We start from the raw sequence: 13,459 nt of genomic DNA on the forward strand, positions 1-13,459 counted from the left end.
ATGTAAATGTTTCAATATTTAGTAAGGACTATTTTCAATACTTAGGTAATATACATATGCCTAAGGCGACTATTCGTGTTATATACTAATTTTTACTAAATATACATATTTGCAGTAAATATCTTGTAGCTTCTAGGTACATTTTCAAATTGATTACAAATTTGATCAATATAATCGCGACAGTCGTGTCTCATTTTGTAATGCAGTAATTTGATGAAATTTCAAGATAGTTTTACATAACGCGGACATGATACAGAGATGAAATTTTTTGTGATAAACATTCAAATACTTTCGTATGATACTATACAGTGTTACTGTATATTGGATTACAGCAATTCAGATATCTATTTCGTTACCAATTAAATTTAATTAAACAATACACTGAATCTTAACGACGTATGAAAAGCCTAATCTAAAGTGCATTTAGGTGTTAAGCGGCGTACTTTGAATACAGGCTTATTTGAATCTTCGATCGTTTAACGATTGCTTACAGCTTACGTAATACGCATCTTTCTATTTCAGTGAATTTATTTTCCCTGGAATCGCATTACAGAGCAATTTTTCGCGAATGCGCAATCACCGATGCGGAAGAGATTCATTGCTTCGCGGAGCTGAACGTAGCTATACACAAGCGTACAGCACTTATCTGAAGTGGAAGCCACAATAAGCTTCCCCGTGAAGGGCTACTCTCTTGTGACTCCGCGCGCGACAAGTTCTTCGTTACTGATTTAATTGTTTTGCTTACCTTTAGAAAACGCAGCCAGTGCTACGAAAACAAAACGAGTCGTGTTGGATGTACCGTGGCGGGAAGTTGTGTGGGTGGACGCGCGAACCTGTTGAGTGTATTCGCGTAGGTGCTGAGTAGCGGATACGTATACGCGCGAAAGTCTGGGGATGTAGTTTCTCGAGGAAATACACGCGAGACACCGTGCTCGTGAGGATTGTAACACGAACAATGAAGAATACATCCGAACTCGGAAAGCTCGCCTGATAATACGTCTGCACCGGTGTGCATTCTTGAGAAAACTTGGAAAAGACCTGCTACGATTTCATACGATTGAAATAACGATTTCGTGCCTCGTGATTAATTTCTGAAGCAGATTTTTCAATTGGCTTGAGCATGAAATTCTCAAACAGGAATTCTTCCATTCCAGAAACGTATAATTGTATAAAATATACAAGCGTAAGATTGTTGAAAATATGTTACGAAATCGATTTAAGATCACTTCCTAATAGAACTTGCACACCGAAGTAAAGTCATTTCTGAGTAGAGGAGTAGAAGGAAAGTACAAAGAAAACTTTAATTTTGAAAGAAAACCCACTCTTTAAATACAATTTTAAGCTCGCTGTTAAACGAGTACAGAATCTCAACTTTGATGAAGTAGAAGTTCTATTTCAATGGCACTCAAATATTTACTTAAATCGACCTTTGCTTGCATCTTTTTCTTCAAATAGAATGTTATTTATACTTATCAGGGATTGTAGACCGCGTGCGACATTCTACAGCGATAAGAGGTATGATTCGCCAAATATTAATAAAGAAAGTAAAGATACAAAAAGTATAGACCATGGTGTACAAGCAGATCAGTAAATATTAAGGATACATCTATATGCAACGTGTATACGTACATATGTAGATACATACTTAGAATATTCTGCTATGCGGTAAACTGTAAAGGATGGTTGGACTCATTGGGCTGGAATAATCGTGTTTGAAGTTAATACGTGGGTATGTTAATACGTGATTGCCTTTTAGCCACTTTGTTGCATGTACCTATTTTAAGATCCTTAAGTACCACTGCACCAGAAAGATTAATACGAATTCTAATATGCTTCTTAAAATTAAAAATGAAAGTTTTAAGTTATTTTAAAATATCTAACTTGAAAAAGAAAAAGTTAGTTCTTTTAGAGGAATTTAATATTCACATCTCAAACGATAAAAAATGTTATTCTGCAGTATAGATTGTTAATTGATTGAACATTTTTTAATTCATGTAAGTTTATTACGCGTATTTGGATATAGTAGTAAATACTTTTGAAAGTAACAACAAATGATTTTTATAAATTGTGTTAGGCTTATCCACGTACTGCATAGCTTTGGGTGCTATATCGATACGTTCTTTTCATCGTAATCGTATATCTGTATTGCGTCGAAATCAAAATACGTTAGCAAAGTAGGCGCAGTATGTTTTTCGAGAACATTCGTTTTCCGCCATATTGTACAGTAAGGCCCCATATGACGTGTTTCCGCATAACGCAAATTCGTACCATATACATATGTACGTATAATGTATATGGCTCATATAACGCTGTTTCTCGTAACATAAGACATATCCCTCGCGTTATAGGCGGTTCCACCGTCCATCCACGATATTATGACAATAATTGAAACGGAGGACTTACCGTAATTCCGATCCAATATCGTAATTCCAAGTTAGAACCGGCACCATAGAACACTTCGTAACCAAAATTTTACACTTTACACATTGTGACCGACCCTGACTGGGGTTCGTTGCGTACTAATAGATGGAATGTTTTCCTCGCGAACGCGATCGAGCCGAACAGAATGTAAACTTACAGATACCAAAACTGAGACGCAATTCGAAGCCGCACAAAATGTAAACATATCGAGCCGGGACACATTTCGTAATGGCGACAGTTATACGTGGGCATACGCAGATGGCGTGTCGCGACGAACGTTTACTATGCAATGCATATGTGTACTATAGTCTTAATCGAATTACTTCAAAGTGATCACGTAGTGTTTATAGAGTTGAGTATAAATCGACGTGAAGTGATAATAAAATTCGTTGGGAAAACGCAACATATAAGAGATTATTTCGGCCAACGAGTAAGTATATTAATGTATGTATGTAATTAATGTATGTTAACTTGCCTGATGAATGGCGATATTCAAGTCGAACGTAGCTTAACTCTCTCCTACACACTGTATCGATTTCGCGTTTCGATTTTCGAATATTTACGCCGTAGGGTTATGACACTACGATAGATAAACTATACTTTCACGGTGTTTCCATTAATAAACGAGCATCGAGTATGTTTTATGCGTATTCGATGGGAAAAAGGGAATTGAAAAGATGCGTTTATGAGTCGGTAATTCGTTCTAGTTCGAATATGTTCTATTCGAATCGCCAATCGATATCGATTAGAATGATCGATCGTCGCGTTTGTCAACGTACAAATTCGTCTCGATGAGTGAGTGAGAAAGTTTGTTTGCCAATTTTTCTGCCAAGTTTTCGAACGACGTAAGACATAATTTCCCCGGGATCACGTTACAGGGAATTTATCTTTGTACGATAATATATTTGGTATGTTTTTAGAAAGTGTGATCGTGCGCGCACGCGTTTCATTGGCAACCGATTCGTCTCTTTCCGTTATGTGCTATTCGTCCCATCAATCAAGTGCAGCAGAAATACAGATTTCAGTGAACAATTGAAATTTCAAGGCCAGCATGCAGCAATCATTTAGTAACTAGGTAAATCATTAAATTAGTCAGTTAAATGTTAAACGATCGAGCGAGGTGAAGGGAAGAGTAATATGAAACAAAAATGGAAGGGAAGTATGAATAATGTACGTGTTAACCATAAGCATATAGTATCTTGTTAATTAATTCTGATTCTGAGATTACCTCAGACATATACACATATAAGTCTAAATACAGATCTTCTCCCTTTATAATATTAAAACATGGATTATTTCTCTTATTATATCAAATAACATCAAATTTGAGAATATTGATGTGTATTACATTTAGTATTCGTCCAAACTCTTAAAAGACATTGTTATTTCTTCATCTAGTATGAAAAGTATTATAAACAAGTGATATTATTGTAATATATCTTATTAAATTTCTATTTTATAGAATTTCAAGATAATCAGTAAGTGTAAAGAAATGGAATATTAGAAATTATTAGTAACTATTGATACTATATTAAATGTGATGAAATATGTTCTATCACAGTATGTAATAATAAGGAAATAGATACATTAGGAAATCGTGACTATTTATGAATTCTCACTCTTTCGATTTCCGTACTTTGTTGTAGGAACATTCCTTTTAAAGAATAATAATATATCAAACAATAGTATAACGAAATTCGACAATTACGTCATACTTGCCTTCCATGTGTCTGAAAATAAATGAGCGTACCAACGCTCTTAATCTGTAGTTTCATAGTCTTTCCAACAATCGTATGGCAATTAAGTGCACCATAACGGAAGTGATTCTGAAAGTTCAGAGATACTGAACTGATAGCGACTCCGGATAACCGATATTAAAGATTGCTTTATAGCCGGGCTTCTCTATGGCCCATGTAAATGAGTCGCACAGTTTAAATAGTTGGTTAGTGCCTATCGTAAGAAATAAAGTCAAAGCCTTACAATCCTAGTTTCATTTTATATTTTTCTTCGACTTTCGACTGAAAATATCGAAAAATATTAGTTTTGTTAAAATTAATTTTTAAAATAATGGTGTACTTTTTTATCTATAATGTAGCATCTATGATCACTTATATAAATGATATAAAAAGGCATTAAATTTTTATTAAAACATGAAAAAAGCATAAGGGTTATTTATATGTAGGTAAAATGTTCACCATTCGGAAAATGCTACCAAAGGAGTCTTATTTTTCAATCGCAATTAGTTTCAAATTATAACGAATATACCTATAGATCACAAGAAATTTTATAATTTACAATAATTTTATCAATATACATTTCCTGTCTTGTAAAAAAAAGTTACTAAAGAGCATCATGAACATCCTTGTCAATTATATCGCAATTTACAATAATGAATATCGATATTCCATCTAAGGTGATATAGGCTAAATAGATTTTCGAACGAACGTTTCCTCGATTCGACGGAAATAACTTTTTCCAGACTTTTTGCTCCAGTGAGGGAAAAAATGAGCGGTTCCATGTCGATTACCTCGCGCCTCGCTGTTCATCCATAACTTTCATCCCTTATTTTCCTGCGGCCAGTGAATCACGCGACTCTCGTTTCCATTTTTCCCGTAGTCGTTGTTCACGCATCAAAAGGTTCGTTACGCGATAAACATGTGTTTCGATACTACGTCTACGTCGTGTTCATGTATTACGTCATCAACTGGTTGGCGATGCGCTTTGAAATTAGTGGCGTAACGTGGTCGAGTGTCTCACTACGGACTAACAATGTCTGTCGCGTGCGCACACGCGTTTATGCCTGTCTATTGTATTCATTTACATTCTGGCAATTTCAAACCAGCGTTGATACCATCTCCATTTTCAATTAATCCTTTAACAACGATGTGGAATATTCTGACACGGAGGATTACGCGCTTCGGTTAGTTGCCTCCGATGTACATTCGATGTACAGATGCTTATTATTTTGTTGTTACCTTCAACTTTATTAGATTTATTAGGTGTATATGGGACTGTCGTTTCTTAGAGATAGAAAGATAGGAAGAAGAATGAAAGATGAGTTAGAAGGATTGAATGCATCACTGATACATAATAATGTTTTAAGAGATATAAACGGAAAATAATTCACGATAACTAACGCGTTATTCTCGAATAAAGAATCAATAACATTTGATCACGTTCTTCTCAATATTACTCGATATTTATCTGAAATACTTTTCGATGTCATGAACAGTATGTTTAAAAAGTAATATTCACTGATACACGCTGCACTGTTATGCGTTTGAAATCCAATCTAGCTTAAGTGGAAATCAGGCGCACTAAATACATATAATTAATTACACATGCGTTATTAACACATTATACGCTTTAATAATCAATTGTATCTTATTGAAATCACAATTAACACTAAGCAATAGTATTACATTTTCAAACAAAAATCTGTCAAAAATTAGAGGACCTAAAGGTAAAACAAGTAATAAAATGCTTCTATGAAGTTTCACAATTGCAAACCAATTTTATTATTACATATTGGCTTAATCGGATCGTAACATGCTATTACGCATAGTTATGATAATTATAAGAAATAAAATCGGAGCAGTTTAATTTGTTTGTAATTTTTTCCTTAAAATATATTTTGCCAAGAATCAACGAATTGTTCAGATACTTTTGAGCGATAGTGTATACTTATTACTCTCATTCTTTCTGTTATGATAAAATAATCTACGTAATTGCAGTGCAGTTTATGCTCATCTATGAAGAAGGAATGGTGATTATTTGCGTTCGCTTGTACACAGTGACGCGACATACTCAACATGGAGTTTTCAAATAATAATAGACCGAATAAACTAATTAACAAACGCATACGACACTCTTCGAAAGTGCACTGCTGCCAGTTGTTTTGCAATACAATACCTATTACTGTCGTTTGCTCTTTCATGCATTCACACCTACTGCTGTGTCCACCTACGAACTCGCAATTGCAGTACAGTGCTGGTGACATTTCCATTTTCAATTAATCCTCTGATGACCGCACAAAATATTTTGTCATTGAAAATTACATATTCTGATAGTTAACTTCCCACGCGCAATGGCTACACCATAATTTCTTTGTTAGAATTTTTACAATAATTTCATACAGTATAAGAAAAATATATTTCCATTTCGAAGAAATTTATTGTTTAATATTGTAGTATTGTCAGGTTATTAATTCCATCTAATTAAAATAATTGTATACATGCGTATTACATTTATTTAGGAAGAAAGGAGAATATTTCATAGTACCATTATTAATATTATATATTTCATAACACTATCGTTAATAATATTATATATATATAGCATTATACATATTGATATATAATATTATTAATATAATATTAGCATTTTACATATAAAATGGTTTGTTTTAATAACAATTTTATTTTAAATTTAAATTACTTGAAATATGGATTGTAAATTTTTAAAAATTGCGAATTTCATCTGCATGTTCATACATGTAAATAATACTATGAAGTTTGTAATTTCATAAACATTAATTTTATTGACATATGCATTTCACTTTGTACACATTATATATTATATTTGTTTAAAAATAAAGAAATATTTCGTGACGTGCAAAAATCTTCTCTCATAACAATTTCAGTTTACATCCAAAGTACGGTAAATTTTTACAGAATTTCAATACGTGTATTCATATTATAAACAATACTAAACAATTAGCAATAAAAGCACATTTATACAAATCATTACACGAAACTTAAATAGTTTATACTTTAGATAACAGTCTATAATCGCTAATTCTATCATATGCAACAACTAATAATTCGAAATTATCTATAACGCATCTATATATTATTAGTAGCCATTATAATTACTACATCATTGTACTAAATATACAATCTCCAGTGTTGTAAATTAATTTCGAATCCTTCAATTATTTCGCATGTATACATACAGTACATGGTAAGCTCTTGTAAACGCGAAATTACATTTTGCGTATCAATGCATTCATATATAATAAAATTAGTATTATTACTAACAATAAGCTAATGTAGTTCCAACCACACAAGTACTTTAAAGGAGCAGTTGAATTCATAGTTTTAGTTCAGATTTAAACCTCTTACCTCTAATCAAGAGCTTGCACCTTTCATTTATTCATACAGTGGTATATCCTGACATAGTTACTTTACTGCTGTTCATTTACCGTTGCAAATGTAAAACGGTACTGCAAATAATAAGAATGAAATTCGTGTACTAAACTGAAGTTTTTATCTTAATTAATTAATATTAAAAATGCGCTTCCTCAGTAATTATCGTATTACTTGCGATTATCCTTTGGGTTTGTTGCAATCATAATGCCGTCAATTCAAATATCCCAATTGGAAGTGACGTTATAAATAGAGCTGAAATCACAGAATTAGTTTTTATACTCCACAATCTACTCGATAATTATATCTAACGTGAAATTTCTAGCCAAGAACGTGAAACTTGAAAAAGTTCTGTTCCACCAATTTCATAGGAAAGTAGGAAGAACGGGAAATAATAATGACGAAAAAGAAATTTCTCCTCTGTACGATTCCAATTTAAATTCACTGGTAAATTATTTAATTTGCCAGTCACGGGCGCTCATTTGTGCGGAATGTAAGTCCGGTTTGCGGTATGTTTGCAAAATCAACCTTGTAACGCGGTCGAGTATTTCGCGATAGTATAACAATGTTTCTGGCGTGCTGGTTCGTTTACTCACATACGTTTATACCTGGCGCTCCGATAATCCACATTCCCAGTAATTTTCAAGCGGCGACAATGTCATCTCCATTTTCAATTAATCCTTTGATGACAACGTGCAATATTCCGGCGGCCGGGTTTACCCAATTTTCCATGGTTACCATTCAACGTGTTCGCAGCAAGACCCTTCGAAAAAGTTTATGAAGAGTACATCTAAAAGTTTGAAGAATAGATTTAACTTTCTTAATGGAATTCGAATTCATTTGCATAATTCGTTATTTTATCCATCCATTCGTTTCCTTTTTGCTCCTTATCGAACAGATTTCGAGCGGTGCTTCTTCGGTCAACCAATACCTTGAGATTTATGTTCTGATCAAATTCAAAGGGCCAGAAGATCCTGTCAACTCTTCGGCTTATGAAATATTACCAGCCATTTATGTTTGTCTTATGAAATTAGTTTATTTTCATGGTGCGCGTAACTCTGTATTCATTTTCCTATAGGAGTAACACGTCATATGCGTCTTTTTACATAATTGAACTAATATTTTCCAAGTTACAAGCTGGAGGTTGTATCGATAAATACTTTTGTATGATAGTCATAAATTTGTTAGTAAAACAAATGAAATTTTTATTAACAGATTTAGGCAATGTAAAAAGTAACTAGGTCTTTGAGGGAGTTGCCAATTCAAAAATATTCGTCGGCTCCCATTACGTAACTATTGTGACAAATTTACAAGATCTATTCAGGCCATCGCCTTATGCCTGCAACAAATATTAAAACTTTGACCTTTTTTTACTTTTCTCAAAAATCTCCAACCCATGTATTCTACATATTTTTGTCAATTTATATTTTATTTCTTTTAGAATTATTATCAGTTTAACTAAACCAGTACAATATGATAGAAACATCATCGAAATTGCCAATCGAATGATCGAATAATCGAAAAAATTTAAGTTAACCATCTAGTTAATGGAAGCTTAAAAAATAGATATTTAATCGCAGAGGCAGTGTTTATTATAACTGAATTGTTAATTTTCATGAACCACATTAGAGTGTTATTTATTTATAAACAAATCGTTAAATTGCTATTCATCAGACTGTTCCGGTAACATTTTTGGAGTATGGTGTTCTTTCAAAGTTAACAGAACGTTCGAAACCAAACAGAAAAAAATAATGAACAATACCTATGCGTATACGTAATTAACTACTTTCAATATTTGTTGAGGAAAGAATAAACTCTTGTCCCCCGATTGAAATCTAATAACGGTACAAATTAAGTATTCATCCGCAATCTACAGTCTGTTTGGAACATTAGTGTTATGATACAGCCAATGACTTGATGACAATAACGATCGATGCATATTCCGTACACTGTACCTGATTATCTGTCATTTTGCATTAATACATATCCAGATCGTTTCGATGGTGTATCTATGAATTTGACTAGTTATTCATGAATCATATAAACTATAAACAGAGATTCAAAAACAGATAATTTAAATGCAGAAGTGATGCACTACAACATCAAATATTATAACACTTCCCTTCGCTCTTTATCATGTTCCACTAGAAAATTGTATTTTCTTAAGATCTACTAAATTTTTTAGATATATCATTTATGATTTATGATTTGTTGTGATTTATGATGTCTTATTTTGATACCATTAAAAATAAATGTTAATAGTAAAAAGTTTTGTAAGAAAGTTTTAACACTTTAGAATGTCAAGGCTGAGAGATAAATGTGTTGTGTGAAACAATTAATATGAAATAATTAATAAATGTATCCCTCCAAATTTATTATTCAAGGATAGTTCGAGTGCTTAAAATATTAAAATTTTATTAAATTAAGTATCCAGTAAATGTATTATTATCTTAAACGTGTATTTGGCTGTATTTTAGAACGCATATACATTACATGAGACATTCCTGTATGATGATGAGAGGGTACAACCTCAGTTCTAACGAATTCATGAATCCCACATGAGAAATGCAACTCAAAATGGACTAGTAAGATTAATTATCCGCGTTACGTGTATTTACAGAGCAAAGGAGTAATATTACAACAGGGGATTAAAATGTTGTAAAATATATATTTGATACGAGATTTCCACTAGATTAACCATTTCAATATATCATTTTAAACATGGCAAAGGTATTTTTATAACAGAATATTCGGAGACAAATATCAAATTTCGTGTCTAAAACGTATTTGCATACGCACATCAAATCACTTTCAATAAACACGAGCTAAGAATTTTAGATTTTTATTTTGCTATAATTTTGTTTTGTAGTTAATCTTCGAGTTTCGGTCGCGTCTTTAATAGTACGTTTGCGCCTTGTTTCATCGTGAACATTTCAGTTCAAAATACAACGGAACGTAGTATTAAAAAACGATGGAAACTCGAAGAATCACAAATGCGTGCGTCGCATAAAGTAATAACTTAAACCTCTTGAGTCTCTCTGGCATATTTTCTAATTTAAAATATATCTATTATATAAAACGCTGCATTTCGCTACTTTTTCTATTACCCAATTCATAAATCCAAGTTCCATTCTCATTAAATAAGTGATTCAAAAGTTTTGAACGTTGATGTATATACCTACGTAATATATGAACGTCCGCCATCCATTATCGGAATCGTTGCTCGTGACGCAAGCAGCAGCAAAAGAAATCTCACGATTAATTAGTCGGAACCGAGTGCACAGAGGAGACGGAAAGAAAGAAGCAATCGAGCGGCACCAAGGGCTCCGACAATACCGCGAATTAAATATTCAACTCTCACCCTTGACACGGTGACGCGCGATATTAGCGTTATAACGTGGTCAAATGTTTCACGACGGAAATGACAACGTGTGCCGCACGCTGGTCTGGCTTGGGCTCACGTTCGCGAGCGCAGCTGCACGCCTGTGTACGTGGCATTGTGTCGACTGTTAAGCATTTGATACGGCCGCCTTCCTGTCGCGCGTCCATTGTCGTTGGCCCGTTCGCGACGTAACCGAGCCAGCCGGCTTCTCGGTGTGCGAATCAGCCAGTGATACGATATGACGATGCTCGCTTCTGTGACAGCGTTTCCCAAACTAATTTACTCGCCGTACGCTCCTCAAGCTTCGCTCTTTCAGTTTTCGAGAAATAGACAGTCGAAATATTGTAGCCGATGTCGTTTTATTCCATCCAATTTTATCATCTATGATCGAATTTGGCTGGGTAATTTTTTTAATGGATAGTGGAAGTTTTTGGATAATATTTGTGTACGTTACTAGTTAAACGTATCCGCCTTATTTTTCACGGAATATAATTAAGTTGCATGATTTCTTCATTAATCTATATGTTCTTTTTGCTCGTTGATAATATTAAAAAAATTGAAATTTGTTAGACACACGGTTAAAACATTTGCATTTTTTATCTTGTTTCTTTTTTTCTTTTTATCGTGTTCCTATATCGTTAAAAAGTTGCCCGCTTCATTTTTATGCCAGTCATTCTTAAAACATTAAAAGTGTTTTTGTTTGTTGAAACGATAGCGAAATTGGAACACAAAAATTTGGATACCGTAGCAAGGTTAAGACGGGTAAGCTTTTTTGCATCCCAAATCTATCGATTCGCCGTGTCATATACGTGCAATCAATGCCTCCACTTTTATGAGACATCGCCATTTATAATCGATATTATTATAAAAGTATAAATAATTTCATTGTCGTAATTTAATTATCTTGCATCTTCGTTCCACCTGCTCCCTGAAGTGAAACTAATAGAGGTAGAAATATGCCATTGTATAGGATGAAGGATTCGCAGCAATGAAATTTATTTATGTATTAAAAACAGAATTGATCTTTTTCTTTTTTGTGGCAGTATTAATGTCGGAAAGTAATGTAATACTTTATGAGCTTTAGGCTTGATTATAAACAAAGATGTCTACAAGAATTATTACTCCATAAAATATTATTTAATGTCCTACTAGAATTTCCGACATATGATTATTTTTAATACCAAATTTTTTAACATATTTTTATTGTTTACTTTACTTATTTTATGATTATACTCTCTTCAAACTCAAGAAATTATTTAATAGCAGAAAAACAGCAATCGAATATGTCTGCAAGAACTTAACAAGATTAATTAATAATTTTCTTAATTTTTAAAAACAGTTTCAAATGCAAAAATACATCACGTAGTAACATCAATTTTTACATTAAGAAAGTAGAATCATTTTGCAATTTAGAGAAGTGTTTAATAATGAATATTTATTTAACGAAGCACATTGGGAAGCGCTGACGTATAGGTGTTTCATCCAGTTTGACGTTTGCTGGTGTACGCCTTTGTATACACGGCGCACATTACCGACCACTGTTGCATGCTTTATAATGACACGAGAATGTGTTTGTACGTGCTTCTTTCTTAACCTAGGTGGTCGAATGCTTTTCAGTATAACTCCAGCCGCTTTAACAATGCCTACGATATTCGGACAATTTTTGCGTCGTTGTGTTCGTTTTCACGTCGCGTGTACTATACCTTCTCATCTAACATGGTGTAGTCTTCACGGTTCGTGTTGATAGGTAATCGATTGATTTCAGTGATAATATTACACGCCCTGCCGCGTCTCTCCTTAACGAACCAATACTGCACGTGTACCCCTTTATTGGTGTCGATAATTGATTATTTTAAGACTCTTTGCCAATTATGTTCGAAAAATAATTATAGAATTGGTGAAAATCGTGCAACAAAATGTTTTTCGCATCGAGTGCGTCGATCGTATAATTTCAGTGAGTTTTGTGCCTATTTGAGTTTGTTAACTTTCGCAACGTGTCGCAACGTTGTATAGATTACGCGTAACTAAGTAACGTGAATACGTTATTGTAACACAGTGTGTGCTAGTGTAGTTTAACGTTTAGTTGTCGATATCTGTATATTTTTGCGAACTTATGCGCTCGTCACTTTGGAAAATCTGTGAAATGTTCGCGTATAATAACGCTGTGTTAATGGGTTAATTACCGTGCTATAGGGCAATCGACAAGAAATCATTGCGCAGCAACGAGGTTTCGAAAGCAAACACGCTCTCGCGATTAATAGACAGACCTACGTTCCAGTCAACAAATCACTAGAATATCTATCGTAATTACACTGTACAGGATACAAATTGACCAGTCCGCAGTTATAGGTCGATTTTATTTGCTGTAGATGTAAAATACGCGGTGCCTTTCCCATTTCTGTTAGCGTTCCGCGCCGGAATATTAATCTTCGTTTGTCGGTTGGTTTTTATGTCGTTGCAATTTGACGTGAAAAGCATTGTAGTTTTCTTCGTGAATTTCTTTCGCCCC

The 13,459-nt window shown here is 33.6% G+C and overlaps 1 protein-coding gene and 2 long non-coding RNA genes across 13 annotated transcripts in view; 1 reads left to right on the top strand and 2 right to left on the bottom strand.

Annotated features, from left to right (window-relative positions):
* Positions 1–2,793, bottom strand: part of LOC110119944 — a 343,350-nt gene extending 340,557 nt beyond the window's left edge. For both annotated transcript variants that reach the window (XR_002308472.2, XR_007223634.1), the window contains exon 1: positions 2,404–2,793. This is a non-coding gene — a long non-coding RNA (uncharacterized LOC110119944). The remainder of the gene's footprint in view (positions 1–2,403) is intronic.
* LOC100643794 (nucleolysin TIAR) overlaps positions 1–13,459 on the top strand; it is a 580,836-nt gene that overhangs the window by 355,187 nt on the left and 212,190 nt on the right. The gene's annotated exons all lie outside the window — the stretch shown is intronic.
* Positions 6,934–11,076, bottom strand: LOC105665998. Of its 4 annotated transcripts, none has more exons than XR_002308457.2 (4): positions 10,751–11,076; positions 8,165–8,358; positions 7,743–7,823; positions 6,934–7,645 (listed from the first exon to the last, which is right to left on the bottom strand). It is a non-coding gene; the product is annotated as an uncharacterized LOC105665998 (long non-coding RNA). The 4 variants fall into 4 exon arrangements; XR_007223628.1 differs by having other exon boundaries at positions 8,165–8,331; positions 10,747–11,076; XR_002308459.2 differs by having other exon boundaries at positions 10,747–11,076.

This window comes from Bombus terrestris, chromosome 1 (assembly GCF_910591885.1).
Source record: "Bombus terrestris chromosome 1, iyBomTerr1.2, whole genome shotgun sequence".
NCBI classification, from domain to species: domain Eukaryota; kingdom Metazoa; phylum Arthropoda; class Insecta; order Hymenoptera; family Apidae; genus Bombus; species Bombus terrestris.